This window comes from Schistocerca nitens, chromosome 12, assembly GCF_023898315.1.
Source record: "Schistocerca nitens isolate TAMUIC-IGC-003100 chromosome 12, iqSchNite1.1, whole genome shotgun sequence".
Lineage (NCBI taxonomy): Eukaryota > Metazoa > Arthropoda > Insecta > Orthoptera > Acrididae > Schistocerca > Schistocerca nitens.
In genome coordinates, this window is record NC_064625.1 from 105,082,969 (window position 1) to 105,104,996 (window position 22,028).

Genomic DNA, 22,028 nt, shown 5'->3' on the forward strand with positions numbered 1-22,028 from the left:
CTAACAGTGATTGAATCTTGACCAAATCGAGCAGCAATGTCGCGATACGATAAACCGCAATCGCGATAGGCTACAATTCGACCTTGATCAAAGTCGGAAACGTGATGGTACGCATTTCTCCTCCTTGCACGAGGCATCACAACGACGTTTCGCCAGGCATCGCTGGTCAACTGCTGTTTGTGTATGTGAAATCGGTTGGAAAAATTCCTCATGTCAGCACGTTGTAGGTGTCGCCACCGGCGCCAGCCTTGTGTGAATTCTCAGAAAAGCTAATCATTCGCGTCTGTAGCACGTCATCTTCGCGGTGTACCAATTTTAATGACCAGTAGTGTATTTTGAAATTCCGTCAGTTACTATATGAAATACTGAATATCAAATTGTTAGGACAGATGCACGAAAATAGCTGGTTATAACAACAAATCTTTATTTACGACACACTGTTCGTCATTTATCGCCATTGTTGATTACCTGCGAATACAATTTTGGTGAGAACGTGTATAAATATGAGTGTCGTTTGTAATAAAGTGACTATATTGTATTCATGTCTAGACTGATGTGACGTCGTTGGTGAACTGTTGGGTTGGGGTTCGTTTGGGGTAGCAGACTAGACAGCGAGATCATCGGTCTCATCGCATTAGGGAAGGATGGGGAAGGAAGTCGGCAGTGCACTTCGAAAGGAACCATCCCGGCATTTGGTTGGAGCGATTTAGGTAAATCACGGAAAACCTAAATCAGGGTGGCCGGATGCGGGATTGAACCGTCGTCCTTCCGGATGGGAGTCCACCCCGCTCGGTAGTGAACTGTCTTCTAACTCTTAGACACAAGTACTACCTCAAAAACTTTACTGAACTTTTAGAACACGACGATGGATAAATCATAAGTAAACGCAACAACCAGACAATCATAGCAAATTTTTATTAATTAAATAATATCGCCGTTCATCTTTACAGTATATAGCGTCGTAAAAAAGGAACTGTCAAACTACCGTCACAACCCAATCAACATCAACATCTTGACATCATATACCATCTGATGAAGACATTGACAGAACACAGTTCACTTACGACGTAATATGGATGTCACATCAGTCTAGACGTGAGTACAATATAATCTCTTTAATGTAAATGAATATCACATTTATGCACGTTCTCACCAAAATTGCATTTGCAGGTACTTGCCACTAGCGATAAATGCCTAAACAGCTGGTCGTAAATAAAGATTTGTTGTTATAATCAGCTATTTTGGTGCATGAGTTCTAACAATCATTTCTTTACCACACACACATTATGGTGCTGGCTCTAAAGGAGAAAATCAAATTTTTGTTGCCCTTGGAAGCGATTAGACAGACAACCTGCATCTCGGACTGGTAACTTTTTTAGGCTTTTGGTAATATGGATAGCCCTTCTTCAAGCAGTGTTGTACTGTCAAGATATGCAGGAGAGCTACTATCTAGTTTGGAAGGCAGGACATGTGACACTGGCGGAAGTAGAGGTGTGAGGGCGAGTCGTCAGTCGTGCTTGGGTTGCTCAGTTCGATGCCGGCACGGTAGCTCAGCGAGTTCGATCAGAGAGCTGGTTGGCCTCTGTAATAAAAAAACTGAGTGGAAGGACCAACAAACGAACTGTAACGGAAGTCATGTGACGTCCGCAACGACCAAACCTAACGATTAAAAAAAAAAAAAAAAAAAAAAAAAAAGTTCGCAGAGCACTTGCTCGCGAAAGGCGAAGGTCCCGGTTTCGAGTCCTAGTCTGGCATATAGTTTTAATATGGCAGGATTCATAGCCGCGCATATTCCACTATGGAGTGAAATTAATTCCTGTAATTCCTTACTGAAATGATGATTCAGGTGCAAAATAAACAAGATATCTGGTATTCAAGATCGGTTGATAAATGACCCATGCAAGATTTTTTTGAAAGAATACGCCGCCATTTCACTATGTTATTCTGTCTTTCCCGTGCACAGTCTACATTTCAGCTTTCAGCCAATATCGACTACAATGATCTTCCACTATAAACCTCATTTTGCTTTGTACTGTGCAGGGATGACAAATATACAGCTCAAAACTTTGGGCTGACTTTACCAGATATGACGTGCTTGTACAACAATGTGCTGCTTTCCTACAAGGTGTCAATTTCATACCATTTATATCAATGCTTTGAACCGTGTATTTGTCACCCTGCATGGTACACAGGAATATGTTAATGGTCTAAGAATATTATTATCGATGTTGTTGTTGTTGTTGTTGTTGTTGTTGTTGTTGTGGTCTTCAGTCCTGAGACTGGTTTGATGCAGCTCTCCATACTACTCTATCCTGTGCAAGCTTTTTCATCTCCCAGTACCTACTGCAACCTACATCCTTCTGAATCTGCTTAGTGTATTCATCTCTTGGTCTCCCTCTACGATTTTTACCCTCCACGCTGCCCTCCAGTACTAAATTGGTGATCCCTTCATGCCTCAGAACATGTCCTACCAACCGATCCCTTCTTCTGGTCAAGTTGTGCCACAAACTTCTCTTCTCCCCAATCCTATTCAATACTTCCTCATTAGTTATGTGATCTACCCATCTAATCTTCAGCATTCTTCTGTAGCACCACATTTCGAAAGCTTCTCTTCTCTTCTTGTCCAAACTATTTATCGTCCATGTTTCACTTCCATACATGGCTACACTCCATACAAATACATTCAGAAATGACTTCCTGACACTTAAATCTATACTCGATGTTAACAAATTTCTCTTCTTCAGAAACGCTTTCCTTGCCATTGCCAGTCTACATTTTATATCCTGTCTACTTCGACCATTATCAGTTATTTTGCTCCCCAAATAGCAAAACTCCTTTACTACTTCAAGTGTCTCATTTCCTAATCTAATTCCCTCAGCATCACCCGACTTCATTAGACTACATTCCATTATTCTTGTTTTGCTTTTGTTGATGTTCATCTTACATCCTCCTTTCAAGACACTGTCCATTCCATTCAACTGCTCTTCCAAGTCCTTTGCTGTCTCTGACAGAATTACAATGTCATCGGCGAACCTCAAAATTTTTATTTCTTCTCCATGAATTTTAATACCTACTCCGAATTTTTCTTTTGTTTCCTTTACTGCTTGCTCAATATACAGATTGAACAACATCGGGGATAGGCTACAACCCCCGTCTCACTCCCTTCCCAACCACTGCTTCCCTTTCATGTCCCTCGACTCTTATAACTGCCATCTGGTTTCTGTACAAATTGTAAATAGCCTTTCACTCCCTGTATTTTACCCCTGCCACCTTCAGAATTTGAAAGAGAGTATTCCAGTTAACGTTGTCAAAAGCTTTCTCTAAATATACAAATGCTAGAAACGTAGGTTTGCCTTTCCTTAATCTTTCTTCTAAGATAAGTCGTCAGTATTGCCTCACGTTTTCCAACATTTCTACGGAATCCAAACTGATTTTCCCCGAGGTTGGCTTCTACTAGTTTTTCCATTCGTCTGTAAAGAATTCGTGTTAGTATTTTGCAGCTGTGACTTATTAAACTGATAGTTCGGTAATTTTCACATGTGTCAACACCTGCTTTCTTTGGGATAACGATAACGGCGAACGGCGTGAAATTGTGTGGAATAATTTTATACTGCTTCACTCACTTTTTACTAATATTTTATTAGCACAACGCATTTCGGCAGCATGCTGCCATCATCAATTGCATCATACAGTTACTTATAAATCAGCTGGCCGGCCAGTGTGACCGAGCGGTTCTAAGCGCTTCAGTCTGGAACCGCGCGACCGCTACGGTCGCAGGTTCGAATCCTGCCTCGGGCATGGATGTGTGTGATGTCCTTAGGTTAGTTAGGTTTAAGTAGTTCTAAGTTCTAGGGGACTGATGACCTCAGAAGTTAAGTCCCATAGTGCTCAGAGCCATAAATCAGCTGATAGGTTATGCACATTAGCTGTGTGTGCTAGAGGGGTTAAGAATCGAAAAATAAACCTGTGTGGAAGGATAAATCTGCTACAGTGTGTACATTATATGAATAGCATGATTAGGTAATACATATTAATACGTTTACTTATATTTCTGTTGGTGATTTCATTTTCTGGCACACAGAGCACAGTAACAGGCCAATCACAACTTAGCATTTTCACAAACATCTGTTTACAACTTTCCAAAGAGTTATAAAATCTAAGCTAAACTACTTACAATTTCAAAGACAGTAATATATACCTGTGGTGAAGATGAAAACTTTTATCTAGATTTATCAGAAATATGGAGATTCTTACATGGATACTTAATGAGAACTATTGTGTCAGTGCAATAAACATTTAATCTTGGAGAAATTTTTGAAGAAGTTAACAATATTCCTTTCAAGCTTATCATTTAATAATACATCTCCATATGCTGTGCCATGAATGAAGATTTCCAGTTCTTCATGTAAGTCCATTTGGTGTCCTTTATCCTTTTTCTGTAATATATGAAGATCATTCTTAATATCATGGAATGGGTGGTCTGTGTCTTTTATGTGGGTGGCTGTTGCTGATCTGCTGTAATTGTTAGTGTGGTACGCATTTATTGTGTTCATTATATCTTGTTTGGAAGTCTCCCCCCCAGTTTGGCCTATATGAAGGGATCTGCAGGTATTACATACTATTTTATAGATGCCTTATTGTGAGTGTATATTCGTCTGTGTGCATATATTTTCTCAGTGTGTGTTGCAGTTTGTTGTGTGTTGTAAAGACAGTGTTAATGTTGTGTGGTCTGAGAATGTTTGCTGTTATATAGGCCAAACTGGGAGAGGCTACAGAACAAGATATAATTAACACATAAATGCTTACCACACTAACAATTACAGTAGATCAGCAACAGCCACACACATAAAAGACACAGGCCACCCATTCCATGATATTGCGAATGATCTTCATATATCACATAAAAAGGATAAGGGACACCAAATGGACTTACGTGGATAACTGGAAATCTTCATTCATGGCACAGCACATGGTGGTGTATTACTAAATGATAAGCTTGTAAGTAATAATGTTCAGTTCTTCAAAAACTACTTCATTCCTTGAGTTGATGATGTTGGTGGTTGTGGTGGTGATGTAGATTTGTGGATGGCGGTGATGGTTGTGATAGTAGCATAGGATGTGTTTGTGAACGATATGGTGGTGGTGGTGGTGGTGGTGGTGGTGGTGGTGGTGGTGGTGGTGGTGGTGGTGGTGGATCTTGATCTTGATTGTTGTAGATGGCAAAAACGACTATGATGACTATGATGCAGATTATGATCGTGATGGTGGTGGTGGTGGTGGTGGTGGAAGGTGGATTTGTGGATGATTGAGATAGTGCTGATAGTCGGTAGGTAATGATTGCTGGATGCTATGTCTATCGAAAAGGCATGTTATATCCCACAAGGGGAGGAGTGTTCCTACCAATCGGCAAAACTATTGTCTGTTGAGGTCGAAATTTAAACTGGCTGATTAGTTATCTGGGCACAAGTAATCGGTGTGAGGTAACTCAAGTTAAGCTGTGGGGCGGCGGTTTATTGGGAAAATATTATTGCTGTATAAAAGTTTGAAGAATGTATGTAAAATCAGTTCCTATTATTTAGTATGTTATTTATGCTGTCTTTCGCCGTTCTCAACACTGGCTCTCTAATTACACTTTAGCAACCAGAAAGTGATTTAACAAAACGTGAAGCCTGTAATTAGAATTCCTAGTGCCCACTTCATCTGAGAATACAATTATAGCTGCAGCTTATAGCTCTGAGGAATTAGGAGATTGTCCGGGAATTATAATCAAAAACGATGTTCCAAAATAGTTGAGTATATTCTGAAAGTCACTGATGAAAAACACAAGTATCCATACAACCTAACTAACAGAGCAGTTCAGAGTCTAATGCGCTGATGCAACTATAAAAGTACGAATTAAATGTTAAAATGAATGCTCGCCATAATTTGATCATAATATTTCATCAAACGCCACGCTAAATAATTGGTAGAATGTCTGTCCCGCGACGGCACGTGAAAATACGACAATACGCAAACTGAAGCTAGATAATGAAAGTTAACCCAGAATTACCACTTCACTCGCAAATGATTTCATGGTTACGCGCATCTCGAGTAACTGAATACGGCATCCGAGGCTGTTTGTAGCAGTGATACCGACGCGACGCGACTCCCGACACAGATGGCGTGTTATTCAGCGTCTGGAGAGAACTGGGGCCTTCCTTCCTCGCGCAGCGTTCTTGTATATAAAGCCGCGGTGCGGACGGCTGAGGGAACGCCTGATCAAATCGGCTCTCCCGACTAGCCGCTGGGCTAGTAAGGCACCACTTTAAGTTACCTAATAAATCATAGCTTCTCTTGCTGATGGCCGATGAAGCTCTTAATTTAAATGTGCATTCAGCACGCAGTTAAGTATTGATAATAAAATTTTGACGTGGCTAAGTTAAATATTTTGGGCGAGAGAATTAATTTAATTGCACTGCACGCAGTAGATGAGCTCTGAACTGGCCCTTTTGAGATACGCTATCGCTATAATTCTATAGGTATTCAAATGAAACTTTTCACATCTTCATAGTCATAGCGGATCTCCAACCTATTTAAATCTAAACATCCTAGCCTTATTTATTAGCCTACTTAATCTATCTTGCTTCCTTAAGTTTTGAGATGAAAACCAGAAAATCATGAATTTCCACTAAAATTTTAATTTGTGAAATCCAAAGTACTGTTTTTATTAAATTATTATGAAAGATGAATCTAAATCTAAATTTTGAAGTCTCTAGCTCTTTTCTGTTGCGCCAATGATTTTTACAGAAAAACGTGCAAATTTCGAAACTGGCTTAAGTTATCGAACTGATATTCAGCACACATTAATTTAGCATTATTCCTGACATGCTAGAAATGTTCTAGGTTATTTGCTTGATTTTTAAAGTATTGCGCAACATTTATGACGTCAGAGCTAGTTACAGCAGACTGGCTGGCACACAATGGAAAGACTGATGTGAATTTACTACAGCGTGAGTAGGCTGCTTCCCTACAAACCGTCGGATGTTTTGACCAGCCGCCCGATCCCGCCGTAACAGTAGTAGAATGATTGGATGGCAGTCTACCCTAAGTAGCATTTAACTACGCCAATTACGCAGCATTAGTGGGAGGTGACTTTAACCCATCGGATATAGACTGGAACAACTGTGGATTCATTGCACGCGGTGCCGGCGGTAATAATGATAACGGTGATCTCATTATGAAATTTGACGGCTTGTTCACGCCAGTAAGCTGGGACATTGTAGAGCAACGGAAAAGAAGTTTCACCAGCGAGCACCAGAAATTAGCGTCTGTCGTAGTTAACTGTGCCACGCCTCATTCGAATCGGAACAGCCATCCTGACGTCCCATGCAAACTGTCGGCCGGACGTTACGCGGACGATGGCGGACAGCCAATCTGTGCCTCTGGGCGCTCGTCGCCGGCTTTGTCTGCTCCTACCTGCCGCCTCGCTCCTGACAATGCGCCGCTGCGGCCCTCCGAAACGCATTGTCCGCCTCTCCAATGCTCGCCGCTCCATTTGCAATTAGCGGACGTCGAGCTGACGTCAGGCGTGCGTTGTGTAGAGGCGCAGGTGCCACACACGATCCATCACGGAGGGCTCACCTCATTACCTCGCGCCCTTCAGCGTTGTTAAAATACGTCAGCACCACCGTGGAATATTTCCCTAAAGCAAATGAAGATCTCGGTTGTGAAGGCACCTCAAATCCGTCTTTGCAGTTACTAAAAAACGTGTACTTATTTCTTCGTACGCGTTTCATTCGATGAAAACACTGGAATGAAGCATATTCACAGTTCTGGTTGGCTTCTCCATCTCGAACGTTAACTAGTTAAATTTATTTTAGTGAAAATGTATCTGTAGTGTTCATCGTGTTTTTAGTATTAAATTGTCTATTAGATGCTAAATTCGGGCTGCGTATACCAGATCTCATGGCTGATAGATTACGTAAGCTAACTGTTGTTGTAGTTGTCGTTGTTGTTGTTGTTGTTGTCTTCAGTCCTGAGACTGGTTTGATGCAGCTCTCCATGCTACTCTATCCTGTACAAGCTTCTTCATCTCCCAGTACCTACTGCAGCCTACATCCTTTTGAATCTGCTTAGTCCATTCATCTTATGGTCTCCCTCTACGATTTTTACCCTCCACGCTGCCCTCCAATACGAAATTCGTGATCCCTTGATGCCTCAGAATATGTCCTACCAACCGATTCCATCTTTTAGTCAAGTTGCGCCACAAATTTCTCTCTCCAATTATATTCAATTCCTCCTCATTAGTTATGTCATCTACCCATCTAATCTTCAGCATTCTTCTGTAGCACCACATTTCGAAAGCTTCTATTCTCTTCTTGTCCAAACTATTTATTGTCCATGTTTCACTTCCATACATGGCTACACTCCCTACAAATACTTTCAGAAACGACTTCCTGACACTTAAATCCATACTCGATGTAAACAAATTTCTCTTCTTCAGAAACGCTTTCCTTCCCATTGCCAGTCTACATTTTATATCCTCTCTACTTCGACCATTATCAGTTATTTTCCTTCCCAAATAGCAAAAGTCGTTGACTACTTTAAGTGTCACATATCCTAATTTAATTCCTTCAGCATCGCTCGACTTAATTCGACTACATTGCATTATCCTCGTTTTGCTTTTGTTGATGTTCATCTTATACCCTCCTTTCAAGAAACTGTCCATTCCGTTCAACAGCTCTTCCAAGTCCTTTGCTGTCTCTGACAGAATTACAATGTTATCGTCGAACCTCAAAGTTTTTATTTCTCCAAATTTTTCTTTTGTTTCCTTTGCTGCTTGATCAATTTACAGATTGAATAACTTCGGGGAGAGGCTTCAACCCTGTCTCACTGCCTTCCCAACCGCTGCTTCCCTTTCATGCCCCTCGACTCTTATAACTGCCATCTGGTTTCTGTACAAATTGTAAATAGCTTTTCGCTCCCTGTATTTTACCCCTGCCACCTTTAGAATTTGAAAGAGAGTATTCCAGTCAACATCGCCAAAACCTTTCTCTAGGTCTACAAATGCTAGAAACGTAGGTTTGCCTTTCCTTAATCTCACTTCTAAGATAAGTCGTAGGGTCAGTATTGCCTCACGTGTTCCAACATTTCTACGGAATCCAAACTGATCTTCCCCGAGGTCGGCTTCTACCAGTTTTTCCATTCGTCTGTAAATAATTCGCATTAGTATTTTGCAGCTGTGACTTATTAAACTGATAGTTCGGTAATTTTCACATCTGTCAACACCTCCTTTCTTTGGGATTGGAATTACTATATTCTTCTTGAAGTCTGAGGGAATTTTGCTTGTCTCATACATCTTACTCACCAGATGGTAGAGTTTTGTAACGACTTGCTCTACCAAGGCCGTGAGTAGCTCTAATGGAATGTTGTCTACCCCCGGGGCCTTGTTTCGACTCAGGTCTTTCAGTGCTCTTTCAAACTCTTCACGCAGTATTGTATCTCCGATTTCATCTATATCTACATCCTCTTCCATTTCCATAATATTGTCCTCAAGTACATCGTCCTTGTATAGACCCTCTATATACTCCTTCCATCTTTCTGCTTTCCCTTCTTTGCTTAGAACTGGGTTTCCATCTGAGCTCTTGATATTCATACAAGTGGTTCTCTTCTCTCCAAAGGTTTCTTTAATTTTCCTGTTGGCAGTATCTATCTAACCCCTAGTGAGATAAGCCTTTACTTCCTTACATTTTTCCTCTAGCCATGCCTGCTTAGCCATTTTGCACTTCCCGTCGAGCTCATTTTTGAGACGTTTGTATTCCTTTTTGCCTGCTTCATTTACTGCATTTTTATATTTTCTCGTTTCATCAATTAAATTCAATATTTCTTCTGTTACCCAAGGATTTCTACTAGTCCTCGTCTTTTTACCTATTTGATCCTCTGCTGCCTTCACTACTTCATCCCTCAGAGCTACTCTTTCTTCTTCTACTGTATTTCTTTCCCCCATTCCTGTCAATTGTTCACTTATGCTCTCCCTCAAAGTCTGTATAACCTCTGGTTTAGTCAGTTTATCCAGGTCTCATCTCCTTAAATTCCCACCTTTTTGCAGTTTCTTCAGTTTTAATCTACAGTTCATAACCAATAGATTGTGGTCCTAGTCCACATCTCCCCCTGGAAATGTCTTACAATTTAAAACCTGGTTCATAAGTCTTTGTCTTACCATTATATAATCTATCTGAAACCTGACAGTCTCTCCAGGCTTCTTCCATGTATATAACCTTCTTTTATGATTCTTGAACCAAGTGTTAGCTATGATTAAGTTAAGCTCTGTGCAAAATTCTACCAGACGGCTTCCTCTTTCATTTCTTACCCCCAATCCATATTCACGTACTACGTTTCCTTCTCTTCCTTTTCCTACTGTCGACTTCCAGTCATCCATGACTATTAAATTTTCGTCTGCCTTCACTACCTGAATAATTTCTTTTATCTCATCATACATTTCTTCAATTTCTTCGTCATCTGCAGAGCTAGTTGGCATATAAACTTGTACTACTGTAGTAGGCGTGGGCTTCGTGTCTATCTTGTCCACAATAATGCGTTCACTATGTTGTTGGTAGAAGCTTACCCGCATTCCTATTTTCCTATTCGTTATTAAACCTACTCCTGCATTGCCCCTATTTAATTTTGTATTTATATCCCTGTATTCACCTGACCATAAGTCTTGTTCCTCCTGCCACCGAACTTCACTAATTCCCACTATATCTAACTTTAACCTATCCATTTCCCTTCTTAAATTTTCTAACCTACCTGCCCGATTAAGGGATCTGACATTCCACGCTCCAATCCGTGGAACGCCGGTTTTCGTTCTCGTGATAACGACGTCCTCCTGAGTAGTCCCCGCCCGGAGATCCGAATGGGGGACTATTTTACCTCCGGAATATTTTATCCAAGAGGACGCCATCATAATTAAACCATACGGCAAAGCTGCATGCCCTCGGGAACAATTACGGCTGTAGTTTCCCCTTGCTTTCAGCCGTTCGCAGTACCAGCACAGCAAGGCCGTTTTGGTTAGTGTTACAAGGCCTGATCAGTCAATCATCCAGACTGTTGCCCCTGCAAATACTGAAAAGGCTGCTGCCCCTCTTCAGGAACCACACGTTTGTCTGGCCTCTCAACAGATACCCCTCTGTTGTGGTTGCACCTACGGTACGGCTATCTGTATCGTTGAGGTACGCAAGCCTCCCCACCAACGGCAAGGTCCATGTTTCATGGGGGGAGGTTCATCGTGTTATTAATGTTGAGATACCAAAGCACGACGCACGCCCCTTCCTCACAGCTTTACTTCTGCCAGTACCTCGTCTCCTACCTTCCAAACTTCACAGAAGCTCTCCTGCGAACCATGCAGAACTAGCACTCCTGGAAGAAAGGATATTGCGGAGACATGGCTTAGCCACAGCCTTGGGGACGTTTCCAGAATGAGATTTTCACTCTGCAGCGGAGTGTGCGCGCGAAATTATTTCTTCGTACGCGTTTCGTTTTATTCGATGAAAACACTGGAATGAAGCATATTTACAATTCTGGTGGTTTCTCGATCTTGAAAGTCATCTACTTAATTTTATTTTAGTGAAAATTTATCTGTAATGCTCTTCGTGATCATACTGTTCATTTGTCTATTGAAGCTAAATTCGGAATGCACATACCAGACCTTATGGCTGACAAATTACATAACCTAACTGTTGGTGACAACATTTAACTGCGAGAATATGTAGAGAAATCGGTGAAGATCGTGCCCTGTGTGAAACCTATTGTTCTCAAAAAAATCTATAAACTTTGATGAACAACCGATTACTTTGAAACTAAATTTGCTCCCAGTGAAATTTAATTAAAGAAAGAATCTGTTTTCTACACCATTTGTCGCACTGCTGTGCAAACTGCTCTTGAAGTTACATCTCGTCTCGATAACAGAGATGCAAAAATCACACTACTTAGATATGCAAAGGCACAATGCGCTTTCTAAAAACATTACTCTCATTCTTGGTTCATAAGTTTTGATAATGGTTTAAAATAAATTGAAAATTAATTGACTCTTGCGAAGCGGCCAATGACCTTACCTTAAATGAACTCAATGGCAATCTTTTATCATTTGACATAACACATAATGAAACTTCAATAACAGGTAAGCTTTCTCGGAAATCACGTAACTACGAGAGATGGAACTTAATAGTGGCAACTATTTATTCACAACCGATACAAAAGAGTTACATGTTTGCACCTGTTACTGTCCTTCAAAATAGTCACCAGCGTTGTGTAGAAGCCGTTGCCGGAGATGTGGAAGGCGTAGTATACCGTTAGCAGAGCCGGTATTGTTGATGGTACGAATGGAGCAGTCTTCTGCCTGTCAGATCTCTGGAACAGTTCTGAAGCGAATGCCACGAAATGGTTGCTTCATCTTCGGAATGAAATCAGAGCCACAAGGACTTACGTCCGGGGAATGTGGTGGATGGTACAGTACTTCCCAGTCCCATCGACCGAACAGAGCAGCCACAGCTTGCGCTGTATGCGCCCGCGCATTGTCGTGCAAAATGATGGGTGGGTTGCGCAGAAAGTGTCGCGCCTTCATTCGCAAAGCTGGTCGCAGGTGATGCTCCAAAAACGAACGGTAATACTGTGCATTGACGGTCTGCTGTGGAGGAACGTAATGCGTTAGGATAACACCATCACAGTCGTACACGAAAGACACCATAACTTTCACCACACTGGGGCTCTGACGCACTTCCAACTTTTGCGGCGACCCATAATGACGCCATTCGTTGGACTGGCGTTTCAGTTTTGGCTCCTACGATGTGGCCCATGTCTCATCGAGTGTTACGATACGGCGTAAAAAAGCCTCTCCTTCGCGCTCATGGCGCTCCAAGTGCGTCTGAGAAGCGTCGTGACGCATCCATTTCTGCATTTCCGTCAAGTCATGCGGAACCTGTCGTGATGCAATTTTTCGCATGACCAGGTGTTCCTTCAGGATGCGAAGTACAGTCGTATGCGCTAATCCGGTTTTGTGGGCGAGCTCACGAATCGTATGGCCTCGGTCGCTGTCCACTTACGCGACAACAGAACGCACCTCTTCTTCAGAGACGCTAAGACGACTTGCCCGATGCATGTCTGCCACAGTTTGCCGACCTTCATTGAACGTGTCACTGTTCTGTACGCCAATGCAGATTCCCCTCACGCCTCTTGAAGACCTTGATGACACTGTCGTTCTGTTCGACCTCTGCCGCATTCAATCTTGATCCAACTCCGTCGTTCCTGTTTCGAAAACATAGTGACACCGCTGCGTTAGACCGCTCGCTCACAAGTGACTCTGTTTCCCTCGATTGTGCGCACGCCAGTGACGTGGGCTCGGGCGAGTCCATTTGCTCGGAGGTAAGGTAGCTGTGTCAACAATGTGTGCTATCAGCGACAATAGTAGATTGCATTGCATAGTGTCTCCACAGCAGTGTTGTCACTATTTAAGTTCCAACCTACGTATCAGCGATGAATTACAGAAATCAAACTTCTCGTATAATCTTTCTTTAAACAAAATTTCATAAATCAAATTCTTACATCCATTGCTTTCACAAAGATCGATAAACCTTAACAAAAAAAAAAAAAAATTGGAAAGCAGAAATACTCCTAACCTGGTTGTCTAACCAACCAAGAATGCCGTATTATCGAATTGATGCCTCAAATAAAATAAGCTTAATAATTACCTGTAATCAATTCTTAACAAAGAGTATAATCTTACCAATGTACAGGTAAAAATCAGTTCTTTTTCTCTCCGCAATAAATCTTCTTTAATGCATAATACAATTCCCAAAATTCTCCGTTGATAGCTGCGTACTGCTACTAACCCAAAACTGGACGTTCCACATCTAAGGCCAAAGATCTACTTTCTGTTTGCTCTCCTGGTGGTCAACAGATAAATCTGGCGCGCATCTTCGCATGCCAAAGTTCATCTCTGACGCATCTCTGTGCGGTGCAGCATCTCTGCCGAGACTGCGCGGGCATGTATAAGCATTTCAGACCTAACGAGCGCGATTTCAAACATCCAAAGCAAGAAACATACACCTTTCCATATAAAAACAGTTCGTTTCAAAAGATGTTGAAGTGCAATTTTCACTTACAGTATTCTCGTATTCGAGGTATTTCTGCCTTTGCCACGGGATTTTTTTTTTTTTTTTTTGTCCCCATGATTTCATTTTGGCTTGCAGCACACTTTCGTGACGCAAAACAGTACAGAACCACACTCACCTCACATATTTAAGTAAATTTAGCACACACACACACACACACACACACACACACACACACACACACACACACATGGCGAACTGCAGGCCAAACTAACTTTTCTCGGTTGCATGGTGTGCAAATCAGAACTATTAGACAAGTTGGCAGCACTAAAACACAAAAATGTTTAGCGAGGAGATCGTCACGGAATAGTAGTCCCAAAAATCAACTAAAAATATGGGACATAGCGTTTGAAATGAAAAGTTTTTTAAAAAATGTTACCACCTTACTTGAGAAATTTATTTGCCCATATATATATATATATATATATATATATATATATATATATATATATATATATTCCCCAAGAACCATGGACCTTGCCGTTGGTGGGGAGACTTCCGTCCCTCAGCGATACAGATAGCCTACCGTAGGTGCAACCACAACGGAGGGGTATCTGTTGAGAGGCCAGACAAACGTGTGGTTTCTGAAGAGGGGCAGCAGCCTTTTCAGTAGTTACAAGGGCAACAGTCTGAATGACTGACTGATCTGGCCTTGTAACACTAGCCAAAACGGCCTTTCTGTGCTGGTACTGCGAACGGTTGAAAGCAAGGGGAAACTACAGCCGTAATTTTTCCCGAGGACATGCAGCTTCACTGTATAATTAAATGATGATGGTGTCCTCTTGGGTAAAACATTCCGGAGGTAAAATAGACCCCATTCGGATCTCCGGGCGGGGACTACTCAAGAGGACGTCGTTATCAGGAGAAAGAAAACTGACGTTCTACGGATCGGAGCGTGTAATGTCAGATCCCTTAATCTAGCAGGTAGGTTAGAAAATTTAAGAAGGGAAATGGATAGGTTAAAAGATATAGTAGGAATTACTGAAGTTCGGTGGCAGGAGGAACAAGACCTCTGGACAGGAGGATACAGGGTTATAAATACAAAATTAAATAGGGGCAATGCAGGTGTAGGTTTAATAATGAATAGGAAAATAGGAATGCGGGTAAGCTTCTACAAACAGCATAGTGAACGCATTATTGTGGACAAGATAGACACGAAGCCCACGCCTACTACAGTAGTACAAGTTTATATGCCAACTAGCTCTGCAGATGACGAAGAAATTGAAGAAATGTATGATGAAATAAAAGATTATTCAGATAGTGAAGGGAGACGAAAATTTATTAGTCATGGGTGACTGGAATTCGTCAGTAGGAAAAGGGAGAGAAGGAAACTTAGTAGGTGAATATGGATTGGGGCTAACATATGAAAGAGGAAGCCGCCTGGTAGAATTTTGCACACAGCAGAATTAATCATAGGTAACACTTGGATCAAGAATCATAAAAGAAGGTTGTATACATGGAAGAAGCCTGGAGATACTGTCAGGTTTCAGATAGATCATATAATGGTAAGACAAAGACTTAGGAATCAGGTTTTAAATTGTAAGACATTTCCAGGCCCAGATGTGGACCACAATCTATTAGTTATGAACTGTAGATTGAAGAAACTGCAAAAAGGTGGGAATTTGACGAGATGGGACATGGATAAAATGATTAAACCAGAGGTTGTACAGACTTTGAGGGAGAGCATAAGTGAACAATTGACAGGAATGGGGGAAAGAAATACAGTAGAAGAAGAACGGGTAGCTTTGAGAGATGGAGGCAGCAGAGGATCAAGTAGGTATAAAGACGAGGGCTAGTAAAAATCCTTGGGTAACAGAAGAAATATTGAATTTAATTGATGATAGGGGAAAATATAAAAATGCAGTAAATGACGCTGGCAAAAAGGAATACACACGTCTCAAAAATGAGATCGACAGGAAGCGCAAAATGGCTAAGCAGGGATGGCTAGAGGACAAACGTAAGGATGTAAAGGATTATCTCACTAGGGGTAAGATACATATTGACTGCAGGAAAATTAAACAGACCTTTGGAGAATAGAGAGCCTCTTGTATGAATATCAAGAGCTCAGATGGTAACCCAGTTCTACGCAAAGAAGGGAAAGCAGAAAGATGGGAGGAGTTTATAGAGGGTCTATACAAGAGCGATGTACTTGAGGACAATATTATGGAAATGGAAGAGGATGTAGATGAAGATGAAATGGGAGATACGATACTGCGTGAAGAGTTTGACAGAGCACTGAAAGACCTGAGTCGAAACAAGGCCCCCGGAGTAGACAACATTCCATTGGAACTACTGACGGCCTTGGGAGAGCCAGTCCTGACAAAACTCTACCATCTGGTCAGCAGGATGTATGAAACCGGCGAAATACCCTCAGACCCCCAGAATATAATAATTCCAATCCCAAAGAAAGCGGGTGTTGACAAATGTGAAAATTATCGAACTATCAGTTTAGTAAGTCACGGCTGCAAAATTCTAACGCGAATTCTTTACAGACGAATGGAAAAACTGCTAGAAGCCGACCTCGGGGAAGATCAGTTTGGATTCCTTAGAAATGTTGGAACACGTGAGGCAATACTGACCTTACGACTTATCTTAGAAGAAAGATTAAGGAAAGGCAAACCTACGTTTCTAGCATTTGTAGACTTAGAGAAAGCTTTTGACAATGTTGACTGGAATACTCTCTTTCAAATTCTAAAGCTGCCAGGGGTAAAATACAGGGAGCGAAAGGCTATTTACAATTTGTACAGAAACCAGATGGCAGTTATAAGAGTCGAGGGACATGAAAGGGAAGCAGTGGTTGGGAAGGGAGTGATACAGGGTTGTAGTCTCTCCCCGATGTTATTCAATCGGTATATCGAGCAAGCAGTGAAGGAAACATAAGAAAAATTAGGAGTAGGTATTAAAATCCATGGAGAAGAAATAAAAATTTTGAGGTTCGCCGATGACATTGTAATTTTGCCAGAGACAGCAAAGGACTTGGAAGAGCAGTTGAATGCAATGGATAGTGTCTTGAAAGAAGGATATAAGATGAACATCAACAAAAGCAAAACGAAGATAATGGAATGTAGTCGAATTAAATCGGGCGATGCTGAGGGAATTAGATTAGGAAATGAGACACTTAAAGTATTAAAGGAGTTTTGCTATTTGGGGAGCAAAATAACTGATGGTGGTCGAAGTAGAGAAGATATAAAATGTAGACTGGCAATGGTAAGGAAAGCGTTTCTGAAGAAGAGAAATTTGTTAACATCGAGTATAGATTTAAGTGTCAGGAAGTCATTTCTGAAAGTATTTGTATGGAGTGTAGCCATATATGGAAGTGAAACATGGACGATAAATAGTTTGGACAAGTAGAGAGTAGAAGCTTTCGAAATGTGGTGCTACAGAAGAATGCTGAACATTAGATGGGTAGATCACATAACTAATGAGGTAGTACTGAATAGAATTGAAGAGAAGAGAAATTTGTGGCACAGCTTGACTAGAAGAAAGGATCGGTTGGTAGGACATGTTCTGAGGCATCAAGGGATCACCAATTTAGTATTGGAGGGCAGCGTGGAGGGTGAAAATCGCAGAGGGAGACAAAGAGATGAATACAGTAAGCAGATTCAGAAGGATGTAGGTTGCAGTAGGTATTGGTAGATGAAGAACCTTGCACAGGATAGAGTAGCTTGGAGAGCTGCATCAAGCCAGTCTCAGAACTGAAGACCACAACAACATATGTATATAGTTACGTTGCGTTAAATCCCCATCTTCAGATCATCTACAAGGTTTGTCCAGTTCCGATCGGTCGCTAAATGGAAACCACAGTGAAAATCAGAAACATTTGCAAGAGTTAGCTACACTTTCCAGGTACTTCTCTACATGAAATTACAATTAATTCAATACCATTCGTGCAGTTCTAGGCGCTACAGTCTGGAACCGCGTGACCACTACGGTCGCAGGTTCGAATCCTGCCTCGGGCATGGATGTGTTTGATGGCCTTAGGTCAGTTAGGTTTAATTAGTTCTAATTTCTAGGGGACTGATAACCACAGCAGTTAAGTCCCCTAGTGCTCAGAGCCATTTGAACTTTTTTTTTTTTCCTTCAATACCAGCCGTTGATATACATCAACTGGGACAGTTGAAAATGTGTGCCCTGACAATTACTCGAACCTGGGATCTCCTGCTTACATGGCAGATGCTCTATCCATCTGAGCCACCGAGGGCACAGAGGATAGTTCGACTGCAGGGATTTATTTCTAGCATGCTCCCCGTGATACCCACATTCTCAACTTGTAGTCGACACACTACATTCGTAGTGCCACTGCCATTCTGCACATTACTCATGGCAGACAATCCACTGAGTCCTGTAACAGTTCAGACAATTCGTGTGCATCCACACTGAAGGAGGTCATTAGTTGGTTAACATTAGCTGTATGGAGATGGCATCTGAGAGAAGTTTGTGGCACCGACTTGGACATTTGAAGGAGTGTTATGCAGCCGCCTGTGCTTTCTGATAATTCTCTACGCTGGTCTACAGCACATAGCCTGCACCCAAGTGTTGTCTCCGTATGCAGCGTTTCATGTGTACAGAGATGATACTCAGGACGACCCAATGAAGGCTGTGTTGTGGCTGATCGAACACTTCCCATCAAAAAGGCTGCAGGAGCGTCTTCACTGCCCCTGCAGAGTGCGGCTGAGAATTACCACGAAGAAGGAAGTGCGTGGCAGTTGTGTCGGGTGGGCTGCATTCACTAAGGCGAAGCCTCTCAGCGGGCACTCCTACTTGGCGGGAGACGTCGTTGTCCTAGGCACCTTTACTCGCTCACAGTGCGCTCACAACTGAAAAGAGCGTCTTGATGCGATCGATGGTCATACTAGAGATACTGCCAAACACGTCTGTGCAAAGTTTTATCGAGTTTTCACTGTGGTGTCCATTTCGCGACTGATCGGCACCTACTTTCTGGGCCACCTTTTTGCCTTCCTGGCAAAATCATGGTTTTATTGGGCGATGTACGAGAATCGTTCAATAACTAATTCAACACATTTTCTTCTGAGAGCAGGTTGGTTTTATTCAGGATCCCAATAGAACATGCTATTCCCCATTCTTTGGCTGCTAAAACCCATTTTTCGACATATCCCCTGTCGGTGCGACAGCCTAACGTCACCTTACTATGAGGGCCTATACGCCCACATGGTACCACTCTACTGCTCGACAGCGGAGCCAATGTCTTGCTGCACCAATAGCCTCTCCATTATCCATGTACTGCTTCCCGCCCAGCGCATCCTCCATTGGACCAAAACAATGGAAGTCGGCAGGTGCGAGATCGGGGCTGTAGGGTGGACGAGGAAGAACAGTCCAATGAAGTTTTAAGAGCTGCTCTGGGCTGTGAGTCATTGCATTGCCATGGAGACGAGGAAGTTGGTTTGGATTTTTGTGGCGACCAACATGCTGAAATCCTTCGTTCAGTTTCCTGAGGGTAACACAATAAATTTTGGTAAACATTTTTGGAATACAGTGATCAATTAATTGTTATATTTAGATTAAAGTTCAGTCTTGATCACGTTATGTCTGTTTTAATGAGTAACCGGTTTCAGTTTTTTCTCTAAAACCATCATCAGACCCATTGGTTCCCTTCGGTTGGTAGGTGGAGCTCTCCTTGCTGCTGTGCAGTCAACTGATCATCAGTTGACTGCACAGCAGCAACTGATCATCAGTTGACTGCACAGCAGCAACTGATCATCAGTTGACTGCACAGCAGCAAGGAGAGCTCCACCTACCAACCCAAGGGAACCAATGGGTCTGATGATGGTTTTATAGAAAAAACCGAAACCGGTTACTCATTAAAACAAACGTGATCAAGACTGAACTTTAATCTAAATATAACACAATAAACTTTAAAGTTGATCGTCGCATCATGAGGGAGGACATCAAGCAGAGTCCCAGAAGACGGTCGCCGTCACCTTTCCGGTTGAGGGTGAGGCTTTGAACTTTTTCTTCGGAGGAGAATTGGTGCGGCGCCACTCCACGGATTGCTGTTTAGTTTCCCATTTGATGTGATGAGCCCATGCTTCATCGAGCCTAACGATCAGCCTCATAACGCTCACGCAATTGCGCACAGATGGTCCTTCGTTCCTGTTTGTGGTCTCCCTTCCACAGAAACGTGGAACACTGTTCCCCATGAGGAACATGAGACCCTCCAAAGACCTGACACAGGACGTGCCTAGAAAACAATTAATCGGATCCGCAGAGGCCACGGCATCTGTGCTGAAAACCTCTACCGATGGGGAAGGGCATCTTCTCAGTGTGACCGTGAAAATGAACAGCAGACGATCCATCGCATTCTAACAAGCTGTACCAGAAGGGACTACCATGGGAACTTGGAAGATTTCTTTGAAATGGCAGAGGCAGCCCTTGAATGGATCGACAAATTACACTACTGGCCATTAAAATTGCTACACCACGAAGATGACGTGCTACAGACGCGAAATTTAACCGACAGGAAGAAGATGCTGTGATATGCAAATGATTAGCTTTTCAGAGCATTCACACAAGACTGGCGCCGGTGGCGACACCTACAACGTGTTGAAATGAGGAAAGTTTCCAAACGATTTCTCATACATAAACAGCAGTTGACCGGCGTTGCTTGGTGAAACGTTGTTGTGATGCCTCGTGTAAGGAGGAGAAATGCGTACCATCACGTTTCCGACTTTGATAAAGGTCGGATTGTAGCCTATCGCGATTGCGGTTTAACGTATCGCGACATTGCTGCTCGCGTTGGTCTAGATCCAATGACTGTTAGCAGAACATGGAGGGTGATACGGAACGCTGTGCTGGATCCCAACGGCCTCGTATCACTACCAGTCGAGAGGCATCTTATCCGCATGGCTGTAACGGATCGTGCAGCCACGTCTCGATCCCTGAGTCAACAGATGGGGACGTTTTCAAGACAACAACATGTGCACGAACAGTTCGATGACGTTTGCAGCAGCATTGGACTAGCAGCTCGGAGACCGTAGCTGCGGTTACGCTTGACGCTGCATCAGAGACAGGAGCGCCTGCGATGGTGTACTCAACGACGAACCTGGGTGCACGAATGGCAAAACGTCAGTTTTTCGGATGAATCCAGGTTCTGTTTACAGTATCATCATGGTCGCATCCGTATTGGCGAGATCGCGGTGAACGCACATTGGAAGCGTCTATTCGTCGTCGCCATACTGGCGTATCACCCGGCGTGATGGTATGGGGTACCATTGGTTACACGTCTCGGTCACCTCTTGTTTACATTGACGGAACTTGGAACAGTGGAGGTTACATTTCAGATGTGTTACGACCCGTGGCTCTACCCTACATTCGATCCCTGCGAAACCCTACATTTCAGCAGGCTAATGCACGACCGCATGTTTCAGGTCCTGTACGGGCCTTTCTGGATGCAGAAAATGTTCGACTGCTGCCCTGGCCAGCACATTCTCCAGATCTCTCCCCAATTGAAAACGTCTGGTCAATGGTGGCCGAACAACTGGCTCGTCTCAATACGCTAGTCACTACTCTTGATGAACTGTGGTATCGTGTTGAAGCTGCATGGGCAGCTGTACCTTTACACGCCATCCAAGCTCTGACTTAATGCCCAGGCGTATCAAGGCCGTTATTACGGCCAGAGGTGGTTGTTCTGGGTACTGATTTCTCATGATTCATGCACCTAAATTGCGTGAAAATGTAATCACTTGTCAGTTCTAGTACAATATATTTGTCCAATGGATACCCGTTTATCATCTGCAATTCTTCTTGGTGTAGAAATTTTAGTGGCCAGTAGTGTATTTTGCGTCCGTAACCAAAATCGTAGATAGTAGGCACGGTGAAATAATCAAACAATCGTTCTTGTTTAACCATATCCCAAAAGACTAGTAA